Source organism: Rhipicephalus microplus, chromosome 6, assembly GCF_043290135.1.
Source record: "Rhipicephalus microplus isolate Deutch F79 chromosome 6, USDA_Rmic, whole genome shotgun sequence".
Lineage (NCBI taxonomy): Eukaryota > Metazoa > Arthropoda > Arachnida > Ixodida > Ixodidae > Rhipicephalus > Rhipicephalus microplus.
Genome location: NC_134705.1, coordinates 83462998 through 83473374, shown reverse-complemented (window position 1 = coordinate 83473374; position 10377 = coordinate 83462998). Strand labels below are relative to the sequence as shown.

The window sequence follows — 10377 nt, the reverse complement described above, 5'->3', positions numbered from 1 at the left end:
TCTAGAGGCTGTTTTATTTTTCGTTCCGAAATGGGTGAATTCGAAAAGCGGAAATAGCTTGGCACATACATACACACTTCTACACACACACATACACATCGTATACACACTTCTAGCTTTCCTCCGAAACAGTAATAATAAAATACTCAATACTTTTATTATTATGAGTAAGGATGTCTAAAAAAAATAAAAAACTTGAGTATGTACGCGTGAACATAACCAAAAAAAGGGGGCCCTCCAATTATGAAATTTCCACAGAAACATTTATTTTCCCAGAGCAATCGTAAGTGTAAACACAGCTAGCGCACTCCCTGCACGCGAATACCGCGTCAGCCGGGGCGGCGTGACGCCACCGTCTCGGACACTCGCCGCACCCACGCCATTTACCCCGATATCATTGGTTATTCCGAACACTCTTTCTATCATTGAATTTATTGTCGAACTCACCCCCGCACGGGTGAATGGGCCGATCCTGGAGGTAGTGCAATACCGGGCCAACCCGTGGCGGAGGTGAAGCAAGCTTCAAGCACTCCGCCGCATCACAAAAATAAGTTTAATATCTTGGATCCAAATAGGATCCGTATCAGATATTAAGCTGATAAGAACAGACTTTTTTATTCAATATTACTTACACAATAACATCATAATGGTTAGAAAAAACTCAATAGGAAACTTAATATAAGTGTAAAAGTTAAAATCCGGTAATAAAAGGGTTAAAAACTGTTAGTACACATAAGTTAAAAACGGTAAAACTGTAAAGGTGTATAAGTCTAAAAACATGAAAAAATCGCAACTCTAAAAAACTTTGGCTATATATAATGTCACTGTACACCGATGTGGCGGCGGTAAATGTCCGTGGAAGCCGCGATCGTGTCACTGACGCACAAGCGTTTCATTGTTCGCAGATAGTTCTTAGAACACAGTCTGCGCGTGACACGATCGTTCGCCGGATCCCACGACCCGAGGCAGCCGACGACGATGGCTTCGATGGATTGAGGTTGTCAAAAGAGGCAGCACATGAGAGAGGAAGTAGAAGTCTCGGCCTTGCTGGCCCGACCGAAGGCCGCCCGGACCTCCGGGACCACCGGGCCAAACCAAGGGTGCGGCGCCCTACCGGCTGCCCCAGCGTCCACCCTTTCTCACCAAAGGGCTTGGCCAGTCGCCATGGCTTAGAGCCATGGTGGAGCTGCATTGGAGCAGGCCGGCAGAGCAGGGGCTGAGCCGCACGTCCACCCAGGGCCGGGGAACCCTGGGCTTAGTCGTGAAGGCCGCCTTGGGTGACCACCCGCCAGCTAAGCAAGCGACCCCAGAGCTTATAGCTCAATACAGCGGTGATAGCGGAGTGAGCCTTTTGCCCACCGCGGAGCGTCACTCCCCTGCTGCCGCACCCCGAAGTGAGGCCGCCAAGTGGATTCCGCAGGCAAGAACTTTCGCGGGTCCAAAGACCCCAGACAGTCCTGCTGGAGAGGAGAGGCGGTCAGGGGTGGGTTTAGACCCACGCCCTAACCTCAGGACAGGGGAAGAACGTGTGAGTTGCGGTGCAACTGCCCAGTCAGCTCCCGAAGGAGCCCGGTTTGGATGCACCGCAAGCGTAAGAAGGAAGCGGGAAAAGAGAAGCGAGAGGAGAAAGAAAAAAAAGAGTGAAAAGGGTTGGCCCCCCTCAGGGGGGGGCATCCAACCCCGGCCCAGGGCCAAAAATGTAGTCCCGAGAGGTAGGACTACACTTTGATCTTAGCCAAAAGGCCGAGAAGCGATGCAATTCATTAGCACGTAATTAAAATCCATTCTTTCACACCTCGTACTGAGGTCTGGCCAAAAGCCGGGCAAACAGTAGCAAAGCAATTCCGACGTCCACCCATGCACAACCAGCATGGTGCACCGACAGCGGCAGCGCTGGCTTCACGGCATTGCTTTTATTCCTAGTCCGCTTGAAGTTTCTTGTTTCGCTTACAAACATGTTAAAACTGAAACCTTCTTTTTTCCAGAGGTCAAAGCCACGCGTGCTTGCTTGCATGCGTACTCTCGAATGTGACCATGACGCCACACCAAATGCTTGCCGGCGAACATTATCAAGCATGTCGCGAGGGAAGCTACAGCACTTGTTTTAAAAACTGATGCATAGTGTACATGTCCAACTCGAGCACCAAAGCCTGGAAGGAAAAAAGAAAAAAAAATTACTGTGCAAAATGTGACTACGTCACCCATCCAACATGGCTTCTACGCCGGCTGCCCAAGCAACGCCTCTGCAACGACGCCCACAATCATCGGCAAAAAGGTGTTGCCTTTGGCTGCTTCAGCTTGCTCAACGTATGCCTTGCAAGTTCTGACTTGGCGGAACACCGCACCGAGGTCGACGAAGGTCCTGCCGTGAAAGGCAGACCCGGGAATGCGTGCGAAACGTCTACCGCGTGCGTTGTGAAGCCGGTGAATGAAGGGTCATGTGGCAGAGGGTGACGGAACGTGAGTGTGCGACATGCCGCTGCGATGTCGTTCAAGCGTTCAATGGGCCAGCAGGCTCTGCCTGTCGTGGTCGAGAACGTCCAAGTTTTGCTGATTCCGAGGGGTAGGAGTGCTATGGTGGCGTGTACGAGGCGCTGGTGCGGCGCTCCGTCGATCGTGCCAGACGGACATGAGGCGGCAGAAGGTGGTCGTCAAGTGGTCGCGGAAATCAGTGGAGAAGTACTCGCCTGCGCTTTTCGTCGAATTCCGCTGAGTAAGGTGCGAGAAGACTTGCGACAGACGGTCTTCGGGAGACGGGTGGTTGCACAAATGCGACCGTGCGTCAACGTGCAGCCATATTCGTGGATTATTTCGCCCCATTATGATAGCTTCGTCACAGCGCTCGCTGGTGTTGCTTGCTTTGTTGACCTTCACTTGTGGCTCACACCCACTGTGGGGGATTGGCCGGTTTGTTGTTCTGCTTCTTCGACTTCTACATACTCGGCTTAGTGAACCTGTGAGGAGTGATGAGTGGGTACAGAGGCAAAGCACAGCAAAGCGCGCCCGGGGCGTGATCTCACGCGTCCTGGGTTCCACGGCGCTTCAGGTACGTGCGTGGTGCGTCCGTACGTCTAGTGCGCAATTTTCTTGGAACTTCCAGACTGGCAATTCTATTGAGGTGAGCGTGCGAGGATGTTTGTTGTAATTAACGAGAGCCAACGGTGGATGAGCTGGTATGAGATGGTGTTCAGAAATGTAGTGTGTGATCAACAAGGCGATGTCCGTCGTGGTGGTCTAGTGGCTGTAAGGTACTCGGCTGCTGACCCGCAGGTTGTGGGATCGAAACCCGGCCGCGGCGGCTGCATTTCCCTGTGGTCAGATTAGGGTGCACGTTAAAGAACCCCAGGTGGTCGAAATTTCCGGAGCCCTCCATTACGGCGTCTCTCATAATCATATTGCCACGTTCTATTTCCCAAGCTTTTGTTATTGTCCCAAAACACCACACGATTCTCAGCGCAAACCACACCTGCAGTTTTCGAGAGGGTTCCGGACTGTAGTAGATCATTTCGATAAGATCACGCCCACTGTGCGAATGGTACAGATTGTTCTGGAACGTACGCCGCCGCCAGCGGTAGCGCTAAAACATTCGACGGCGGGAGTATAAATGCCGACGCGCTTCGCCGCTTGTCAGTTGTTGATCGAAGGCCGACGCTCCGTTCGCCGCTATCAGTCCGAGACTGCTATCTGTGCGAGACTGCTGCTGTAATTGGACTTTCCGTTTACCGGGCACAGGTTCGCCCAAATAAACAGTTAAATCCCAACACGAAGTCTCCTGTCTTCGGCCACGTCACGACCCCGTGACATCTGGTGGAGGTGCTGCTTCGCTCATGTACCGCACGCCCCCGTCAAGCCGTGAACCCAGCCCACCTCGCGGAGAAGACACCGACGCCAACCAGGAGCAGCGAACAAGCCGCCGACAGCAAGGGCTACCACCGGAGTACGGGATTCTAGAAGACAAGGCGCGGAAGACCAAGGCCATGACCGCGACTGCAGCGACAATGACAACCGCCGCATCCCTGCCCACGATGGTCATGCATCAACCCAGGGAACCACCAATTTTCCATGGGTCATCGTTCGAAGACCCGGAGTCCTGGTTAGAAACATACGACCGTGTGGCCGCCCTCAACCACCTGGACAACGAAGAAAAGCTGCGGCGTGTGTACTTCTACCTGGAAGACACCGCAAGGACCTGGCTAGAGAATCGTGAGTCCACGCTCCGAACGTGGGATGTCTTCTGCGGCGCATTTCTGCAAACGTTCGCGAGCGTCGCTCGCAAAGGAAGGGCCGCTGCTCAACTAGAGACCCGGGTTCAGCTACCGAATGAGAAGGTTGGAATTTTCACAGAGGAGATGACCCGCCTATTTCGTCACGCTGACCCAGACATGCCTGAGGAGAAGAAAGTTCGTTTCCTCATGCGAGGGGTCAAACAGGAGCTCTTCGTGGGACTAATGAGGAATCCACCGAACACCGTCCAAGAATTTGTATCCGAGGCGACCACCATCGAAAAAACCCTTGACATGCGCACCAGACAGTATAATCGTCGCCTGACTCCAGAATGCGCTGCTGCTCAAACCAGTGACTCCGAAAACCTGCGTGAAACGATCCGAGCGATCGTGCGGGAAGAGCTGCGCAAACTGTTGCCTTCGGCGCAACCTCAGGTGGATTCGATCGCCGACATTGTGCGAGAAGAAGTTCGGCAATCACTTCGAATTCCCCTTACACCGCTGCCCGAGCCAGAAACCATGAGCTACGCCGCTGCAGTGCGCCACAACGCTCCTCCCCGTCCACGCCAAAACGCCGCCCCGTCGCACTTTCGTCGCCAGACACCACCGCCACCACAACTCCCACCGACGACCTACCGTTCACCAGCGGGTCAGCGCAGTGCACCGAGGAAAACCGACGTTTGGCGCACCCCTGACCACCGCCCACTGTGCTACCACTGCGGCGAGGCCGGGCACACTTACCGCCGTTGCCAGTACCGACAGATGGGACTGCGTGGTTTCGCTGTCGATGCACCACGTCCGCAGCCAGGAGAACGACCACGTGACATCGCCGACTACCTTACAGGAACTCGGTGGACACCACGAAGCCCTTCGCGTTCGCCGTCGCCCAGCCGCCGCACGTCACCGCACCACCGACAGTACTCTGGCCCAACGCGGGGCCGGTCTCCTAGCCCGTATCCGGGAAACTAAGGGCAGCAACCGGTGGAGGTGCGGTTGCTGTGCGACGAACTACCGAAGATCCTCCGACGACGACGACGCCGCGACGGAGCTTTCCGAACACAACGCCAACCAGGCAAAGCCCTGACGGCGAAAGCTCACTTACTGAAGGTGGCCTGACGACGCAACATGGAAGCAGCGGAACAAGCCGACGCAGCCGTGACCCGACGCCACGCCCTAACTGTAATGCGAGACGGCGAACTAGCGACCTCGACGTTCTTATCGACGGCCACAGTGTGACCGCTCTCGTCGATACTGGAGCCGACTATTCTGTCATCAGTGGGTCGTTCGCCGCGAAGTTAAAGAAAGTTAGGACAGCTTGGAAAGGCCCTGAAATCCGCACAGCCGGAGGTCATCTCGTAACGCCTGCAGGAATCTGCACAGCGAGAGTCACCATTAACGGCCGTATTTATCCTACAGACTTCATAGTCCTACAGCGTTGCTCGAGAGATGTCATCCTTGGCATGGACTTCTTATGCCTCCATGGTGCTGTCATCAACCTAAAAACAAAGTCGATAACGTTATCCACAGAAGAAGCACTACCGCCGCGCACGCCGTCTGGACACCATGCCTTGAATGTGCTGGAAGAACAAGTCACCATTCCGCCTCGCTCAAGCGTCATTATTTCAGTCGGCGCTCCTGAATCACCTGACTTCAAAGGCGTCGTTAAAGGCAGTCAGCATCTGTTTGTCACCCGAAATATTTGCGTCGCAAGAGGAATTGCAGAGCTGCGGGGAGGCTAAGCAACGGTTATGCTCACGAATTTCAGCAATGAGTACAAACATGTGAACAAAGGAACAACGGTCGCATACATCGAAGAAATTGTCGAAGCCACCAGTGCTTTCGCCCTCGCCGATTCTGCGGCACCTGCTCAGAGGAACCAAGCCCCTCCCATAGCTTTCGACGTCAATCCCAGACTTCCGAACGATAAGCAAGAACAGCTCAAGGCCCTGCTCCTGCAATACGAAGATTGCTTTTCGTCGTCATCGAAAATTCGGCAGTCCCCAATCACAAAACATCGCATCATAACCGAAGAAAATGCCAGACCACTCCGTCAGAGTCCGTCCAGGGTTTCGACGCGAGAACGTGAGGCCATGAAGAGACAAGTTGATGAAATGCTGCGGGATGACATTATTCAGCCGTCCAGGAGCCCATGGGCATCCCCCGTGGTGTTAGTGAAGAAAAAGGATGGGACCCTACGTTTCTGCGTCGATTATCGCCGCCTGAACAAAATCACAAGAAAAGACGTGTATCCTCTCCCACGAATAGACGACGCACTTGATCGGCTCCATAACGCCAAGTACTTTTCGTCAATGGACCTTAAGACTGGCTATTGGCAAATCGAAGTCGACGAAAGAGACCGAGAGAAGACGGCGTTTATAACACCGGACGGCCTCTTCGAGTTTAAGGTGATGCCCTTCGGCCTTTGCTCAGCGCCTGCAACTTTTCAACGCGTTATGGATACAGTACTGGCAGGATTGAAGTGGCAGACTTGCCTTGTGTACTTGGACGACGTCGTCGTGTTTTCCTCGAGTTTCGACGAGCATCTTCGGCGCCTTGAAGCTGTACTTCAAGCCATCAAGACTTCCGGACTCACACTGAAGCCAGAAAAGTGCAAATTTGCGTATGAAGAGCTCTTGTTTCTGGGGCACGTTATCAGCAAGTCTGGAGTTCGTCCTAATCCACGGAAAACAGCCGCCATCGCCGACTTCCCGCCGCCCACTGACAAGAAAGCCGTGCGCCGATTTCTGGGCTTGTGCGCCTATTATAGGCGGTTCGTGAAAAACTTCGCCCGCATCGCCGATCCTCTCACTAACCTTACCAAGGCCGACGTGGAGTTCAAGTGGGAAACGCCACAGGAACACGCTTTCCAGGAGCTTAAACATCGCCTCCAGACGCCTCCGTTACTTGCCCATTTCGACGAATTCGGCGAGACAGAAATACATACGGACGCAAGCAGCGTAGGTCTTGGCGCCGTTCTTGTGCAGAGGGCTGACGGACTTGAAAGGGTCATTAGTTACGCCAGCCGATCGCTATCCAAAGCAGAAGCAAATTATTCCACAACAGAAAAGGAGTGCCTCGCCATCATCTGGGCTACGTCGAAATTTCGCCCATACCTCTACGGCAGGCCCTTCAAAGTTGTGAGCAACCACCACGCCTTGTGTTGGCTAGCTACTTTGAAGGACCCTTCAGGTCGCCTCGCACGATGGAGCCTGAGACTTCAAGAATATGACATTACTGTCATTTACAAGTCCGGCAAAAAACACTCCGACGCCGACTGTCTCTCTCGTGCGCCTGTCGACCAACCGCTACCGAACGACCCGGATGACGACTACTTCTTGGGAACGATTACTACCGACGACTTCGCTGAACGACAGCGGGCTGACCCGGAACTTAAGGCCCTAATAGAATACCTCGAAGGCAGGACCGCCGAAGTCCCGAAGGTATTCAAGCGCGCACTTGCGTCGTTTTTTCTACGAAACGGTCTTCTACAAAAGAAAAACTTTTCACCGCTTCGGGCTAAGTACCTCCTTGTGGTGCCTTCAGCTCTGCGACCAGAACTCCTGCAGGCCCTGCACGACGATCCGACGGCAGGGCACCTCGGTGTTTCTCGCACGCTCGCGAGGATACAAGAAAGGTACTACTGGCCGCGTCTTACCACCGACGTCACTAGTTATGTGAGGACATGCCGGGACTGTCAGCGACGCAAGACACCGCCGACAAGGCCAGCGGGACTTCTGCAGCCAATAGATCCACCTTGCCGACCTTTCCAGAAGATTGGTATGGACCTACTGGGGCCGTTCCCGACATCGGCTTTCGGAAACAAGTGGATCGTGGTAGCTACCGACTACCTCACCCGTTACGCCGAGACAAAAGCCCTGCCAAAAGGCAGTGCATCCGAAGTAGCTAAGTTCTTCGTCGAAAATATCGTCCTACGTCACGGCGCCCCGGAGGTCCTTATCACCGACAGAGGAACGGCATTCACTGCCGACTTAACTCAAGCGATCTTGACATACAGCCAAACAAACCACCGCCGGACGACAGCGTACCACCCACAGACCAACGGCCTCACCGAGCGGCTTAACAAGACGATCGCCGACATGCTGTCAATGTACGTCGATGTCGAACACAAGACGTGGGATGCCATTCTTTCGTATGTGACCTTCGCATACAACACGGCGGTGCAGGAGACGACGCAGATATCTCCATACAAATTGGTCTACGGAAGGAGCCCGACAACGACGCTCGATGCCATGTTACCCAACGTCACCGACGAAGAAAACCTCGATGTGAGCGAGTACCTTCATCGCGCCGAAGAAGCCCGACAACTTGCGCGGCTCCGTATCAAGAATCAACAGACGACCGACAGCCACCGTTACAACCTTCGACGACGCTTCGTATAATACCAGCCCGGTGAACGTGTTTGGGTGTGGACGCCGATACGCCGACGTGGACTAAGTGAAAAGCTTCTGCGACGGTACTTCGGACCGTACAGGGTGGTTCGACGTCTCGGCCCACTTGATTACGAGATTGTCCCCGACAGCATCACGAACTCTCAACGACGCCGATCGCGACCTGTAGTCGTCCATGTCGCACGCCTAAAGCCGTTTCATGTGCGTTAACAAACTGAAACAGTGCTTTTTTGTATAATTGTTGTATTGTAATTTATTCATTGTACTTCCTTGCATTATTATTGTACCTTCATCTTTAGTTAAAGCATCGACACGATGCCTTGTTCAGAGGGGGGCAATGCCACGTTCCATTTCCCAAGCTTTTGTTATCGTCCCAAAACACCACACGATTCGCAGCGCAAACCGCGCCTGCAGTTTTCGAGAGGGTTCCGGACTGTAGTAGATCATTTCGATAAGATCACGCCCACTGTGCGAATGGTACAGATTGTTCTGGAACGTACGCCGCCGCCAGCGGTAGCGCTAGAACATTCGACGGCGGGAGTATAAATGCCGACGCGCCTCGCCGCTTGTCAGTTGTTGATCGAAGGCTGACGCTCCGTTCGCCGCTATCAGTCCGAGACTGCTATCTGTGCGAGACTGCTGCTGTAATTGGACTTTCCGTTTACCGGGCACAGGTTCGCCCAAATAAACAGTTAAATCCCAACACGAAGTCTCCTGTCTTCGGCCACGTCACGACCCCGTGACAATATGGTGGTTTTGGGACGTCATACCCCACATATCATCATATCGTGATCAAGGTGATGGCTGAGGGCGCCAGCAAGGTAGCTGACCTCGTGGCAACGAATTACAGCCACCGCTGGCAGAAGCTGGGACCCAGGTCAGTGGACATAGAAAAAGCACATCGGGGCTTTGCCGCTCCACCGTACAGCAGGTGTGTGCGGGGTGGGTCCTGTGGCGTTCTTTGCGATTTTATTTTGTGATGGGGAATAGTGTAGATGCATAGACGTGGCGAGAGCACGCGTCTTCAGGTTAAGACGTCGCATGAAGATGTGAATTAAAAATGCCTTCGTTTGTCACTGCAACTGTAAACAGAAACACCAACAACCATTTTCTAGAGGCTGTTTTATTTTACGTTCCGAAACGGGTGAATTGGAAAAGGGGAATCAGCTTGGCACATACATACACACTTCTACACACATACATACACATCGTATACACACTTCTAGCTTTCTTCCGAAACAGTATTAATAAATTACTCAATAGTTTTATTAATATGAGTAGGGATGTTTAAAAAAATAAAAACTTGAGTATGTACGTGTGAACTTAACCAAAAAAAGGCTGGGGGGGGCCTCCAATTATGAAATTTCCACAGAAACATTAATTTTCCCACAGCAATCATAAGTGTAAACACAGCTAGCGCACTCCCCGCACGCGAATACCGCTTCAGCTGGGGCGGCGTGACGCCACCGTCTCGGACACTCGCCGCACCCACGCCGTTTACCTTGATATCCATGGTAAATTCGAACACTCTTTCTGTCATTGAATTTATTGTCGAACTCACCCCCGCAGGGGTGAGTGGGCCGATCCCGGAGGTAGTGCAATACCGGGCCAACCCGTGGCGGAGGTGAAGCAAGCTTCAAGCACTCCGCCGCATTGCAAAAATAAGTTTAATATCTTGGATCCAAATAGGATCCGTATCAGATATTAAGCTGTTAAGAACAGAGTGAGGTTGTCAAAAGAGGCAG

The 10377-nt window shown here is 53.1% G+C and overlaps 1 non-coding gene and 1 pseudogene across 1 annotated transcript; both read right to left on the bottom strand.

Annotated features, from left to right (window-relative positions):
- Nucleotides 1–456: 456 nt before the first annotated feature.
- LOC142766481 (U2 spliceosomal RNA) lies at nt 457–642 on the bottom strand. The gene has a single exon (XR_012884544.1). It is a non-coding gene; the product is annotated as a U2 spliceosomal RNA (small nuclear RNA).
- A 9560-nt stretch (nt 643–10202) lies between these two features.
- On the bottom strand, nt 10203–10377 carry LOC142766485 (U2 spliceosomal RNA; annotated as a pseudogene).